Below are 12,703 nucleotides of genomic sequence, written 5' to 3'. Positions count from 1 at the left end.
GCCCTTCCCCATCGTGCCCACGCGGTTTCTCTCTCGCTCAGCCGGGGCAGGCTCTCACTGACAGCCACAGAAACAGAAGGGATTGCCTTTTATTTCATTCTTTTCCTGCTTAATGCCCGCGTCTTGTACTTGCACATCAATCCCAGCTTCTCCCGAGGCTGCAGATCAAATCTTTCAGTGTCCGTGGGAGTTTCTGGTTTTCCCGTTCCCACGTCTCCCCTCTCCCTCTGTATTAAAAAAAAATAAAATTATTAATGGATTTTGTTAAGCATTTGTTGCATATATTAACATAAAGAAGGTGTTATCGTTATTATTATTATACTAATATAATTTAAATGTATAATTTTGTTATAAGATTTTAAAATTATGGTGTTAAATTTTATTTATTGTTATATTAGTTATTCTTATTTTTGATATTTCTTAAAGTTGTACACTTTTATAAGTAGATTTTATGTGATTAGATGCATTTATAACTTTTATTCAATTTTTATATTTATGTTTGTGTGTTAATAAAAGAAAATTTATTGTTGATTTTTTGTAAAACTGCGTATTTAATATTTTATATTTGTTAGAAAGGTATTTAGTGTAAGGGATGTAGAATTAGATCGTTTATTTAGATAATATTTCAATTGATTTAATTATTTTAGTGTTGTTGAAGTAATAGGTGGTATAAAATGTGATCCTACCATTTTTAAGTTTCAAGGCTTAAAATTACTTTTATATTTTGATTACTATTGATGGATAAATTACTTTTTTGTTTTAAATTGGTAACTATTTTTATATTAAGAGCTAATAATGTAAGGGCTTTTTAATTATATGGATTACTTGTAATGTTTTTTATTGGTATATTAAGTAAGTAGGTAAAGAATGGATTTTTTTTGAGAAGCGCTAGATAAATACAAAGTATTTAAACTTGAAACTTTAGTTAAAGTTACTGAAATGTTTGTTTTAGGTTGGTTAATTGGTAAAGTGATATAATTAAAAGTAAATAAAGTAAAGAGAGTAGAAGTATAATATTTGATAGAATTTTATACTTTGTAAGTTATTAAATAAGATGTTTATAATATTGATTTTTATATTTATAAAAAAACCTAAAGTTTCTATATTTTGGTGGGTGCAGTACAAGACGTCAGGCGTATGTTGCAATTCTCGCGTAATCTACCATTTGTATTTACATAGTGTAGTGTATCTTTGTATTTACATTGGTGTTTTATTTGTGGAGTGGCGAGTGTGTTTTTTGTGTGATCTGGTTTTATGGTCCTTATTGAAATTGACTTGGGTTTTTGTACTTGTTGAGATATAAGTAAACTTTATGTTTTGACATGAGAAATAAGTCTTGTTAAGTTTTGTTTTATAAAATTGTATAGAGACTTGCAAGATAATGGTATAAGTTGTTATAATTTTTCAGTTATAAGCATGAAGAAATATAAGAATAAAATAATGTACGTAGTAAAGAAGAAATTGACAATAATTAGGAATTACTTAGATAACATCTATAATTAGTAACATAGGTGAAATTATATCATTAGTAAGTATTAAAAGATGGTACGTTATTTTAGAGTTTTTAACAGTTGATAAATGTTAAATTAGTAGCAAGTTAAATAATTATGTGTGGATAATGATTTTTTAAGTTTAAAATAAAAATAAGTTTATTTGTTATATCGATAAAGTTAAATTGTTAAGTTAAAATTATTTGAATTTTATTTTTGACGTAGAAAATATTTGGGTTTCTTGTTAATTATTTTATTTAGGTAGAGTTAGGGTTAGGTTCTAGTTTAAATTTTAATTGGTGAATGTTACTTAATGTATTCTTATATAATGTTTCTAAAAATAGTAGTTAAGAGTAAAAATGTTAGGATTAAAGATGAATTACATTATTTAATAATTGGATTTTTTAGAAGTGTTTTTAGAATAGATTTGAGTATAGTAAACTTTTGTTTAAAGATTTGAAAGTGGTTATGGACAGGATTGTGAGTTTGGATTTGGATATTGAGAGTGTGAAGGTGGAGAAAATGTATGAGAGAGCGATTACTTAGTGTGAAACTTAGAAATAGAAATTAATGTTGTAGTCGGGTTTTACATCGAAGTGATTTTGTAATAATAACTGAGGAAAGTGATAAGATTAACAGTCTGGAGGAGGTTTTTAATAAAATATATTTTTTTTTAGTCTTGAAAAATATTTAAAACTGTGAGATAACATTAGGTTAAATTATAGAGTTAGTGTAGAGATTAGTTAGAGGGTTAACTTGTTTTAAGAGCTGTATAAGTAGAGAATAAAAAAAGTAGGAATTAGAAATTTTATGTGTTTTTTAGATCATTATATAAAGAGATAACAAAGTACATGAAAGTTGGTTGTAAATATTATAATAATATTTAATAAATATTGCTTATTATAAAAATTATTATATAATTAGTATATTAGTAGTAAGTGTTTGAAGGAGTTAGGATAACTTTAAAAATATATATTAAGGAAATAGAGTAAAATTCTTAAATAGCATGATATGAATAGTAATTGCTATTTTTTGGTGTTACTTATGAAAGATAAAAAGAGTAGAGATTGTAATGAAGAACAGAATTTTTGATGAAATTGATGACATAATACACTATATTTTTTTAACTTCTGAATAGGTGTTTGTTAGTGTTTTCTTTTAGTTGTTGTAATTTGAGTAGTTTCATTTTTTTTAAATAAAATTAACCATATACTGTATAGTTTAGAGAAGTGATTTTTAATAAAATTTAGGGTAAGTTATATTACATAACATTTAAATTTAGACTGAATGAATTTTGATAGTAAGGAATAATAAACTTAATTTTAATAGATAAAAAGAAACTTAATGTATTTATTTAAATGCATTGACATTTAAGTTTGTTTGATTTTACTAACACTTAACATATTGAATGTTGTTATTTATAAGTATTGAAGGTTTTTTAAGTCTTTTGGTTTTGGAGAAATTTTAGCTTGTTGAGTTGAGATTATTACTTATATCTTTACCGAGTGGTTTTATTTATTGGGAGATATGTTTCTTAGTCATAGATTTTTATTTATGTTACATTTCAAATGGTACTAATTTGTGTAGTGGGTTTTGTTAAATGTAGGATATCGATTGGATTGTTTTATATTTTTTGTGGGCTTGGACAAATGGTTTTTGTTTTTTAAGAGTTTTTGATTTAGAATTTGAAGAGTATTTGGCATTTGGAAGAAATAAAATCGGGGGTTTTTTGGATACGGTCGAGCTGTATTTTTAATGTTAGCAAGGACTAGTTTTGGTACGTTATTTTGATTTTTTTGTTTGCTTACGGGGAGGGTCTCCTGTTAGATGTGGAAGCCTGAGACTGGCACAAGGAATTTTTGTCTAATGCTTGATGAGTCTGTTTTATGGGGAGGAGGTGTTATTTTAAGTTTTATAAAATACACCGAGAATTAGTTAAAATCGTGGAAGAAACATTATGGTAATTAAAGGGCGCTACGTTTAAAGAGCTATAAATCTTTTTAAATAGCTGCTTGACGTAAGGCGAGCTTAATCTCCCTTTTCTGCCCCAGAAAGCATCGGGCACGTCCGCATCAATGGCACCACCTCTGCCCACTGCTCCTGCTCCACCCGACCAAAAGCAAGAGCAAAAGTTGGTCGGGCTTTAAGAACTTGCAATAACTTTGAAGCAAAAGAAATCACGTTTGTCTCCCGCGCTTTTTCCTTTCGGGTGCCGCACTCACCTCTGCGGACACGCGCCGAGCTCTCGCTGCAGGAACCCGTCAGGCCTCGGTGGCTGTGAGTTCACGCTCCTCTCCCCGGGGAATTGAAAGAATTGCTGAGGAATCGCAGAAATGTTTTCTGGAGCCTTTCCCCTTCGGTGCCCCTGCGCTGTGTGTGGGACGAGGGCAGAGGAGCCTCGGGCTGGAAAGGGGCAGGAGAAAGGCAAAGGGACCCGCCGGTGTCCCCAGGGCACCGTGGGGAACACAACGGACACCGCGCGGGCACGGGGAGGTGAGGAGTGACAGTCTGGGCCAAAATCCCAGCTCACCCCAGGGAAATAAGCGAGGGACATTTTGGAGGGGAAAGCTGAGGTCACGAGTTCACCCAGCCCGGCCACGTTGTGTTTGCGCAAAGCGGCACCAGAGGTGAAGGTCAATCCTGAGCCAACCCTGCTCAACCTCTAAGTCCCAGAATAAATTCTACAAGCTGTCCACTGAGGGACTAAAAATACACAAAAGAGAACCAAGAGCATTCCGAGAGCAAACCAGAAGGTTCCTGGCAATCCCGTTGCAGCGATGTCACAGCCTTTTTGACAGAGCTGTAAGATTTTTATTTCAATGCTGCGTTTCTCTGCTGGGATCATTCACTCCGTGGGCTGTGGGGATTTTTTGGGTTTGAACTCCCTCACGGTGGCCCTGACACTGCTCAGGAGCTGGAGGAAGAGCAGAGCCAGCGCTCCTGGCAGGGGCAGGGAGTTTTCCCCCACAGCAGATCCAGCAGCTGCCCTCCAGCCCGGCCAGGAGGGATCTGCTTTGGCTCCTGGCTGCTCCAGGTGACATTCCAGCAGCCTCATCTCCCATCCAGCCCGGCCAGGAGGGATCTGCTTTGGCTCCTGGCTGCTCCAGGTGACATTCCAGCAGCCTCATCTCCCATCCAGCCCGGCCAGGAGGGATCTGCTTTGGCTCCTGGCTGCTCCAGGTGACATTCCAGCAGCCTCATCTCCCATCCAGCCCGGCCAGGAGGGATCTGCTTTGGCTCCTGGCTGCTCCAATGACACTCCAGCAGCCTCATCTCCCATCCAGCCTGGCCAGGAGGGATCTGCTTTGGCTCCTGGCTGCTCCAATGACACTCCAGCAGCCTCATCTCCCATCCAGCCCGGCCAGGAGGGATCTGCTTTGGCTCCTGGCTGCTCCAGGTGACATTCCAGCAGCCTCATCTCCCATCCAGCCCGGCCAGGAGGGATCTGCTTTGGCTCCTGGCTGCTCCAATGACATTCCAGCAGCCTCATCTCCCATCCAGCCTGGCCAGGAGGGATCTGCTTTGGCTCCTGCAGGGACAGAACATGTTCAGCTGCTCCAGGTGACATTCCAGCAGCCTCATCTCCCATCCCTGCTCCTGCCCCTCCGGCTCTCAGCTCCCTCCCCACCCGGAGCTCAGGCTCCAGTTAATGTTTTAAAGCAGGACAAGGCGGTGGCTGGATGTGCTCCCGGCCTGTGCTGAGGCAGAACATCTCTCCTGCAGAAGCTCAGCTCCTTTCAGAGCCTCGGCATGTCCGTTTTCCTCAGGAAAGGGATGCACATCCCTGCCTGCAGCACACCTCCAGTGGGACCCACCTGTGAGAGTTTTCCATCCCTTCTGCACCTCCAGCTGGCTCCCTGGAAATCTCCGAACATCATCGCACTCGAACCTCTGATTTCAAGGCATCTCCGAGGCTCTTGCTTGGCATTTAGTACCCGTGAAGGAAGATTGCCTTGGCTGAAATGCTGCTGGTGAATGATGGCCTCAGGCTGGAAAAGAGGGAGGAGATTTGGGGTGGCTGGAACATACCTGGCAGCTGTGTGGGAGCTCGGGGAGGTCGGCAACAGGGATTGCCGTCAGAGCCCCTCTGCAAACGGCCCGTGCCTCCATTCCCAGGTAATGCCAGCCGTTCCCTGGGGTCCCTGTCGGCTGTCGCTGTCGGCTGTCCGGGCTGAAGCATCCCTGCGTGCCTGTGGGGAGCAGCCCCTGGCCGAGGAGCCGCGGGCAGCCCTTCAGCCGTGTCCGTGCCAGCGCTGTCCCGTGCGCCGGTGCCCGTGCCGGGACGTGCGTTCGGCACGCTGCGAGCCACGGGCAGGGCACGGCAGCTCCCGCCCCGCAGAGCCAAGGACAGGAGGTGCTCTCTGCCCTTCGGGGGCTCCGGCGCCTCCAGCCCCGCACCGGGCACAGCCGGAGCGGGAGCAGCGGCCCCGGCGGAGCGGCCGCTCCCGGCCGCGGCGCCGCAGCCCCGCTCGTCCGGCGGGGCTCCCCCGGGGATGCGGACACGGGGCGGGGGAGGCGGGCGCTGCTGCTCGCAGGGGAGCGCGGTGGCCACGGGGCTACCGGGGCGGGGGGGCTCGGCATCCCGCGGGGGCTGCGGGGCGGCTCCGTGTCCGCCCGCGGGGCCGGAGGCGGCGCTGCGGGAGCGGCGGTGCCGATGGGGTCCCGGCCCCGACGCAGCCCCAGCTCCCCGCGGCCACAGCGAGAACGGGACCCGAGCCCCGGCGGGACCCGAGCCCCGGGCCGGCCGCAGCTGGAGCGGCGGCGCCCGTCCCGGAGCGGCTCCTCCCGGCCGCGGCGCTGCCGGTCCGGATCCCAGCCGCGATCCCGCCTCGATCCGCCGGCCCCGGCACCCCCTCCCTGCCCGCCGAGGAAGGAGCGGCTCTGCCCGGCTCCCCCAGCAGACACCGGCGGGCCCAGGACCCAAATCCCGATCCCGATGTCAGCTGAGCGCCTCGGACGCCGCGCAGGCCGGGAGCTGCCCCGATCCGATCCCCGCACGGAGCTCCGAGCGCCGGTCCCGCCGCAGTCCGTCCGAGCATCCACACAGAACACGGGGCGGGCGCGGAGCCGCCGCCATTTACGGGCGGGGGGCGGGGCCGGGGGCGGGGCCAGCACAGGTGCGCGCACAGGTGCGCGGGGCCCCAGCGCGCCTGCGCGGGGCGGGGCCGCGGGTATTTAAACCGCGGGGCGAGCGCGGCGGAGCCATTTGGTGCTGGGCGCTCGGAGCGGGAGGTTACGACCGGTCGGGCTCCATATCTCTGTTTCTTTTGCTTTTCTTGCGCGTTTCTTTTCTTTTGTATTTCTTTTTCTCTGTACCTCTCCTATCTACCCTCCTTTCCTCCCCTCCCCCACCCCCTACACCCTCCCCCCCCCCAAACCCCCCCCCCTCCCTCTCCCCCCTAGCCCTCCCCTCCCTCCCTCCCGGGCGGGCCCCCCTACACCCCTTTCCTTGTCCTCCCTCTCTATTCCCCTACTCACCCCTACACTATCCTGTCCCTCCATCGTGTCCCTGTTCCTTCCCTCCCCAGCCGGGCTCCCCCGTGCCCCCTCCCCCTGCTCCCCCCCACGCGCTCCCGGTTCCTCCTGCCGCCTTTCCGTGATGCCTTTCCCCCTCCACACATTCCGCCTCCTTCCCCAAAGCTGCCTTCAATCTTTCTTTTCCTTCACCCGGCTCTCCCCCCAGGCCCCTCCCCAGCTGCCCTGCACACCCCGACCTCTCCCCACCGGCCCCCTGTCCTCGTCCCCTTCCCCTCGACTGCCGCTCTGCTCCCCTGTTCTCGTTCCCCATTCCCCTTTTCCTTCTTTCCTCGCAGCCGCGGGGCTCGGGGCGCCGCAGAATAAAGCCCAGAGGGCCGGAGCCGGCGCCCCCCGCCCTCGCTGGGGTCCCCACACGGGGCCGGAGCCGCTCTGCGGGTCCCCCCATTGCAGTCTAATACACGGCCCGACACTGCCGGGGTGCGGCTTTCCCGACATCACACTGGGGGTCGGGCTGGGGGTCGGGAGGGGGTCCTGGGGGGAGGAGGGTGGGGGGGTTAGGAAGGGCCCCCTCCGGAGGAGGGGGTCCCGGGGGTGGGGGGGGCCAGGGTGGGCCCCCTCCGGAGGAGGGGGTCCGGGGGAGGGGGGCGGGGTGGAGGGGGGGCCTTCCCCCCTCCAGCCCCGCCCCCTCTCCGGGACCCCCTTCTCCGGACCGGGACCCGGGGGGAGGAGTGGGGGGTGGGAGGGGGGGGGGTGGGGGGTGGGAGGGGGGGGGGTGGGGGGGGGTGGGGTGGGGGGGGGGTGGTGGGGCGGGGGGGGGGGGGGGGGTAGCAGAGGGGGTCACGTCACTCTGCGCCGTGAACAGAAATAAAAAAACACACGACCGGCGGTCCCCTCCATCGCCCCCCCCCCCCCCCCCCCGCCCCCCCCCCCCCACCCCCCCCCACCCCCCCCCCTCCCACCCCCCACTCCTCCCCCCGGGTCCCGGTCCGGAGAAGGGGGTCCCGGAGAGGGGGCGGGGCTGGAGGGGGGAAGGTCCCCCCTCCACCCCGCCCCCCTCCCCCGGACCCCCTCCTCCGGAGGGGGCCCACCCTGGCCCCCCCCCCCCCCCGGGACCCCCTCCTCCGGAGGGGGCCCTTCCTAACCCCCCCACCCTCCTCCCCCCAGGACCCCCTCCCGACCCCCAGCCCGACCCCCAGTGTGATGTCGGGAAAGCCGCACCCCGGCAGTGTCGGGCCGTGTATTAGACTGCAATGGGGGGACCCGCAGAGCGGCTCCGGCCCCGTGTGGGGACCCCAGCGAGGGCGGGGGGCGCCGGCTCCGGCCCTCTGGGCTTTATTCTGCGGCGCCCCGAGCCCCGCGGCTGCGAGGAAAGAAGGAAAAGGGGAATGGGGAACGAGAACAGGGGAGCAGAGCGGAGCATGCGGGAAGGTGGGGAGGGAGGTCGGGCTGCGAGTAAAGCGGGCGGGGAAGGGAAAGGCCGGCAGGGGGAAAGAGGGACGGGACAGAGGAGGGAAGAGAGAGGGAATGGAACGGAGCAGCGGGGCAGGGACAGGTGAGGGACGAGTGGGGGGGTCGCATTTGGGGGAGGAGGGAGAGTGGGTTTAGGGGAGAAAAAACAGAAATATGGAGAGAAGGAAGGAAGGGTAGATGGTGGGACGGGAGGGGAGGCCGAAATGGGACGAGAAGGAAAAGGAGGAAGACAAAGAAGGGGAATAGGAGCAGAAGGAAGGAAGAGTAGAAGGGGGCACAAAAGGGGAGCGAAAGCAGTCGGCTTTGGGGAGGAGAGGAAAACGGGGGAAAGGCAGGGAAAGAAGGGGAATGGGGGCAGGAGGAAGGAAGAGTAAAGGGGGGGAAGGAGAGAAGGGCGAAGCTGCGGAGCCCGCACAGAACCCACCACCCTCACTGCGCTCCGAGTGAGCAAATGGCGGCTGCAGCGATTCCCGGCACTTAAATAAGCTCGGCCCCACCCCACGCAGGTGCCCCGCGGTCCCGCGCACCTGAGCCAGCGCCGGCCCCGCCCCTGAGGCTCCGGCCCGGCCCCGCCCCTGAGGCTCCGGCCCGCCCGGGATGGAGGCGGGGCCATCGCTCCCGGCCCGCCGGGATGGGCCCGGGGCTGCCGCTTCGGCTCCCGGCGGTGCCGCCTCTGCCCCGGCGGGCGGGTCGGGGTCTCTCTCGGGCCGGAGCACCGGGGCGGCGCCGGGGCCGAGCCGGCGGCGGCGGCGATTTCCCGGGGCTGACCGAGACCGGCCGGGGCGCGGGGACCCCCGTGCCGCCCCAGCACCCCCAAACCCCGCCGCTCCCCGCCGTGCCAGGGAATTTTCTTTTTCCCGGTGCAGGCCGAGACATTTCTGTGAGAAAACTCAAAAGTCAGGGGTACGGGGTCTGAGGGGAGAGAAGAGATTCTGGTATAAATCCAAAACGCGTTGTGAAAAACAACATGGAAGAGCTCATTTGCTCTCCCAGCCCGGTTTCTGTGTGACCGTCTGTGATTCCAGCTGCTCCGCTGGCACTGGCAGCCTGCGGGGCTCGAAGGACTTGCCAGGTGCCCAGCACGACAGAAAAGAACGGGAGAACTCCCCGGCTCTGGCAGCGGAGCCTCTCGGCAGTGTCCCGAAAGCCCCGCAGTGCCAGCATCTCTGCATGGAAGCTGAGGGGCTCCAGCGCAGCCCCTCTGCAGCGTTCCTCTGCAGCTGGCACTGCCCAGCGCCCCTGACCAGGGTTTGGGGTCCCTGCACAGCCCCCGGCGCAGCCCCCTGGCTTCTTCCAGCTCCCTTCAGCCAGGATGATTTTCTCGGGGGTAGGAGCACCCAAAGCCAGCGGAACTGGCCTCAGCCACTTTCCGTGGGATCTCTCCTCTTCCTTCCTCACCAAATTCCCACTGTCAAAACCCAGCTTGAGGCACAGATCCCCATCCCCTCAATCTCTCCAAGGAATTGGGCTCGGATTTCCCAATCCAGCAGGGCAGAAATGCTCTTGTCCTTACCGTGCATCCTAATTGCAGTAATGGCTTAAGAAATAATTGAAAGAAATTAAAGGAATGAAGAGAAATTAAATAAGAGCTGCCAGCTCCAACTAAGGGATGCTCAAACCCCTTACCAACAATTCGCTTTAATTAACCGACTCAAACAAAGTAATCAACACCACATTGATACAGTAGGATTCTTTTTAATCGAGTTATAGATAAATATTGCAGAATGTAAAAACCTTTGTAAATCCAGAAACTCTTTCAAGAGATAGACAGGGCACAGCTGCAGAGAGTCTTGGGGAGTTCAGGGGAAAAACCCCAAAGTTTTCAGTGTTTAGCATCTCCCACCCTGTCGTCACTGACAGCAAACACGGCTTCAGCCTCGGGAAAACACGGAGAGTCAGGGATTTTACAGATCCTGGTCTCACCTCAGCCTCTCAGCAGGTACAGTCTGCAGGGAGAGGGAAGAAAAAGGGTCAGAATGGACAGCCTACTTCCAGAAAATCATCACCATTCATAAAGCACTAAGCAGAGCTGTAAGAACTTCCCCAAAGGTTCATTTCCCTGCGGACTGAGGGCTCTCAGTTGAAGCACGGGCTGGACCTGCCACGGACAGACTCCAGGAACCCCAGAAGTAAAAGCCACTGGGCCAATTCCAGAAAACATTCCAAAATCAGGCTCCTAGGATGTGACCATCTCCTCTCTCACCTGGAGGCGGAAGCACAAGGAATGATCTTCCCTCCTGTGGGTTTTCTGGGATCTGCAGTGAACCGCAGGGGGAAGAAAACAAAGCCTGAATATTTCGCACGACTGGAACAGAAAAGTGGGGAAAAGGGAGGCAGGGGCACTGCTGGGGTGATAACTGGGATCCAGCCTCTCCACACCAATGGAAGCAGAGACTGAGTGACAGAGCCTTTGGGACCACTTTGCTGGGATTCATAGGAAAACGGGTGAGTTTTATTTTGGCAATAAAGCCAAGCTGCTTCTCACCTCATCAGCCGGGTACAGCAGCAGCACCCGCAGGAACCTGGCCAGGTGGCTCTGCCTGGCAGAGGGCTCCCCACTTCCTGGGAATTGTGTGCTACAGGGCTGTGCCACTGGCCATTAAAACAGTTCCCACCTGGCCCTTCACAAAGGCAAGGTGCTTTTTCCATACAGCAAATGGTTTTTGAATTAAGAAGGTAACACTATACTCAACTGGAGAAGAAAAAAGTGAGAGCTGTAAAATTTTCCCACGCCAGGCAAAAAAGAAAGCCAAATCAAACCAAAACGAAAAGTAGCATAACAATGAAAAAAACCCCAAAACATATCAAGCATATTTCAAGAGAGTTTAAATCTGAATGAAGTGATTTACTTAGAGGCTTGAAAATCTGCCATGCTGCAAAAATCTAACTGCTGCAATAAAAGCCTTTTCTTACATCACATTTTAGCCCTGAATTTGCAAAAACCCCTGCCAAACTAACAATTCACCACATACAGTTCTTGAGTCATTCCTGTCCTTGAGCACGAGTCAAGCTAAAGTTATGGAGACAAGAAAAACATAAGTGACTCAATGCTGCTCCTTTGGAAATTACAGAATCAGAGGGAGGGTTTTCCTTAGCTTAGGAAAAATGCACAGCCAGTTCAGCAGATACTGAATAGCAGGGAAGTCAGGAGATACGTGCTTTGCTGTCAGAGACAAACATATAAATAAATATTTACATTAAGCCAGAGGTCTACAGATGGTCTGATCAGAAGTCTTGATGCAGAAAACCAGCCCTGGGGTATCCTCTTAAGGGACACAGGAGGAACTCCTTGGCTGGGACACAGCCTCGCTCAGCGCTGCTCCCATGGCTCTCGGCTCTTTGCCAGTGCTTGCAGTGTCCCCGGAGATCCCAGAGGATGGCAGGGCCAAGGCTCCCGTTCGCTCCTCCGGCACTCAGCGAGTGTTTCCTGCCACGCCCCCTGTGCAGAGCAGCCACGCGCGGCTCGCCGGTGCTCAGCCCTGCCTCCAGGGCTTTGAATGGCACATCCACCTGCAAAATAGGCAGGGAGAGCTTCTGGCTCACACGCGGGATTTGACAACACAAAGAGCACGCGTGGGTGTCAGAAAGGGCTCAAATCTCATCTCACACCACCGAGAGGGGGAATGGAACGGAGCAGCGGGGCAGGGACAGGACAGGACAGGAAGGAGCCGGGTTTGGGGGGGACACGGAAACGGGGGAAAGAGAGGTAACTGAACACGGGCAGGAGCATGGAGCGGGAGAGAGAGGGACAGGAGGGGATCCTCCCGGCGCCCCGGCTCCGCCCCGGCTCAGCCCCGCCCGGGCTGCTGCGCTCGGCAGAGCTCGGCTCCGTTCGGCTGGACTCGCCTCCTCGGCCAGCTTCGGCTACTTTCGGCCACGCTCGGCTATTTCCGGCCGCATTCGCCTCCATTCGCCTCTTCGGCAAAGCTCGGCTCGCCTCGGCTGAACTCGGCAAAGCTCGGCTCCGCTCGCCTCCTCGGCCCCTTTCGGCCGCTTTCGCCCACGCTCGCCTAGTCCCGCCCGCTCCCGCCTCCATTCGCCCACTCCCACAGCTCGGCTCCCTCCGCCCGGCCCCGGCTCCCTCCGGCTCACACATTTCCTCAGGGCACCTCAGCACAGGTTGCACACAGAAGCTGTGGCTGCCCCCGGATCCCTGGAAGTGTCCAAGGCCAGGCTGGACAGGGCTTAGAGCACCCTGGCATGGTGGAAGGTGTCCCTGCCCATGGCAGGGGCTGGAACGGGACGAGCTTTAAAAAAAGGTGCCT

The 12,703-nt window shown here is 52.7% G+C and overlaps 1 long non-coding RNA gene across 1 annotated transcript; it reads right to left on the bottom strand.

Moving 5' to 3' along the window:
- Positions 1 to 10,116: 10,116 nt before the first annotated feature.
- On the bottom strand, positions 10,117 to 11,888 carry LOC144248549 (uncharacterized). The gene is made up of 2 exons (XR_013341839.2): positions 11,635 to 11,888; positions 10,117 to 10,384 (listed from the first exon to the last, which is right to left on the bottom strand). It is a non-coding gene; the product is annotated as an uncharacterized LOC144248549 (long non-coding RNA).
- Positions 11,889 to 12,703: the final 815 nt, after the last annotated feature.

Source organism: Lonchura striata, chromosome 1A, assembly GCF_050655825.1.
Source record: "Lonchura striata isolate lonStrDom1 chromosome 1A, ASM5065582v1, whole genome shotgun sequence".
Taxonomy (NCBI): domain Eukaryota; kingdom Metazoa; phylum Chordata; class Aves; order Passeriformes; family Estrildidae; genus Lonchura; species Lonchura striata.
The sequence above is the reverse complement of the archived record's forward strand: the minus strand, read 5'-3'. Positions and strand labels throughout refer to the sequence as shown.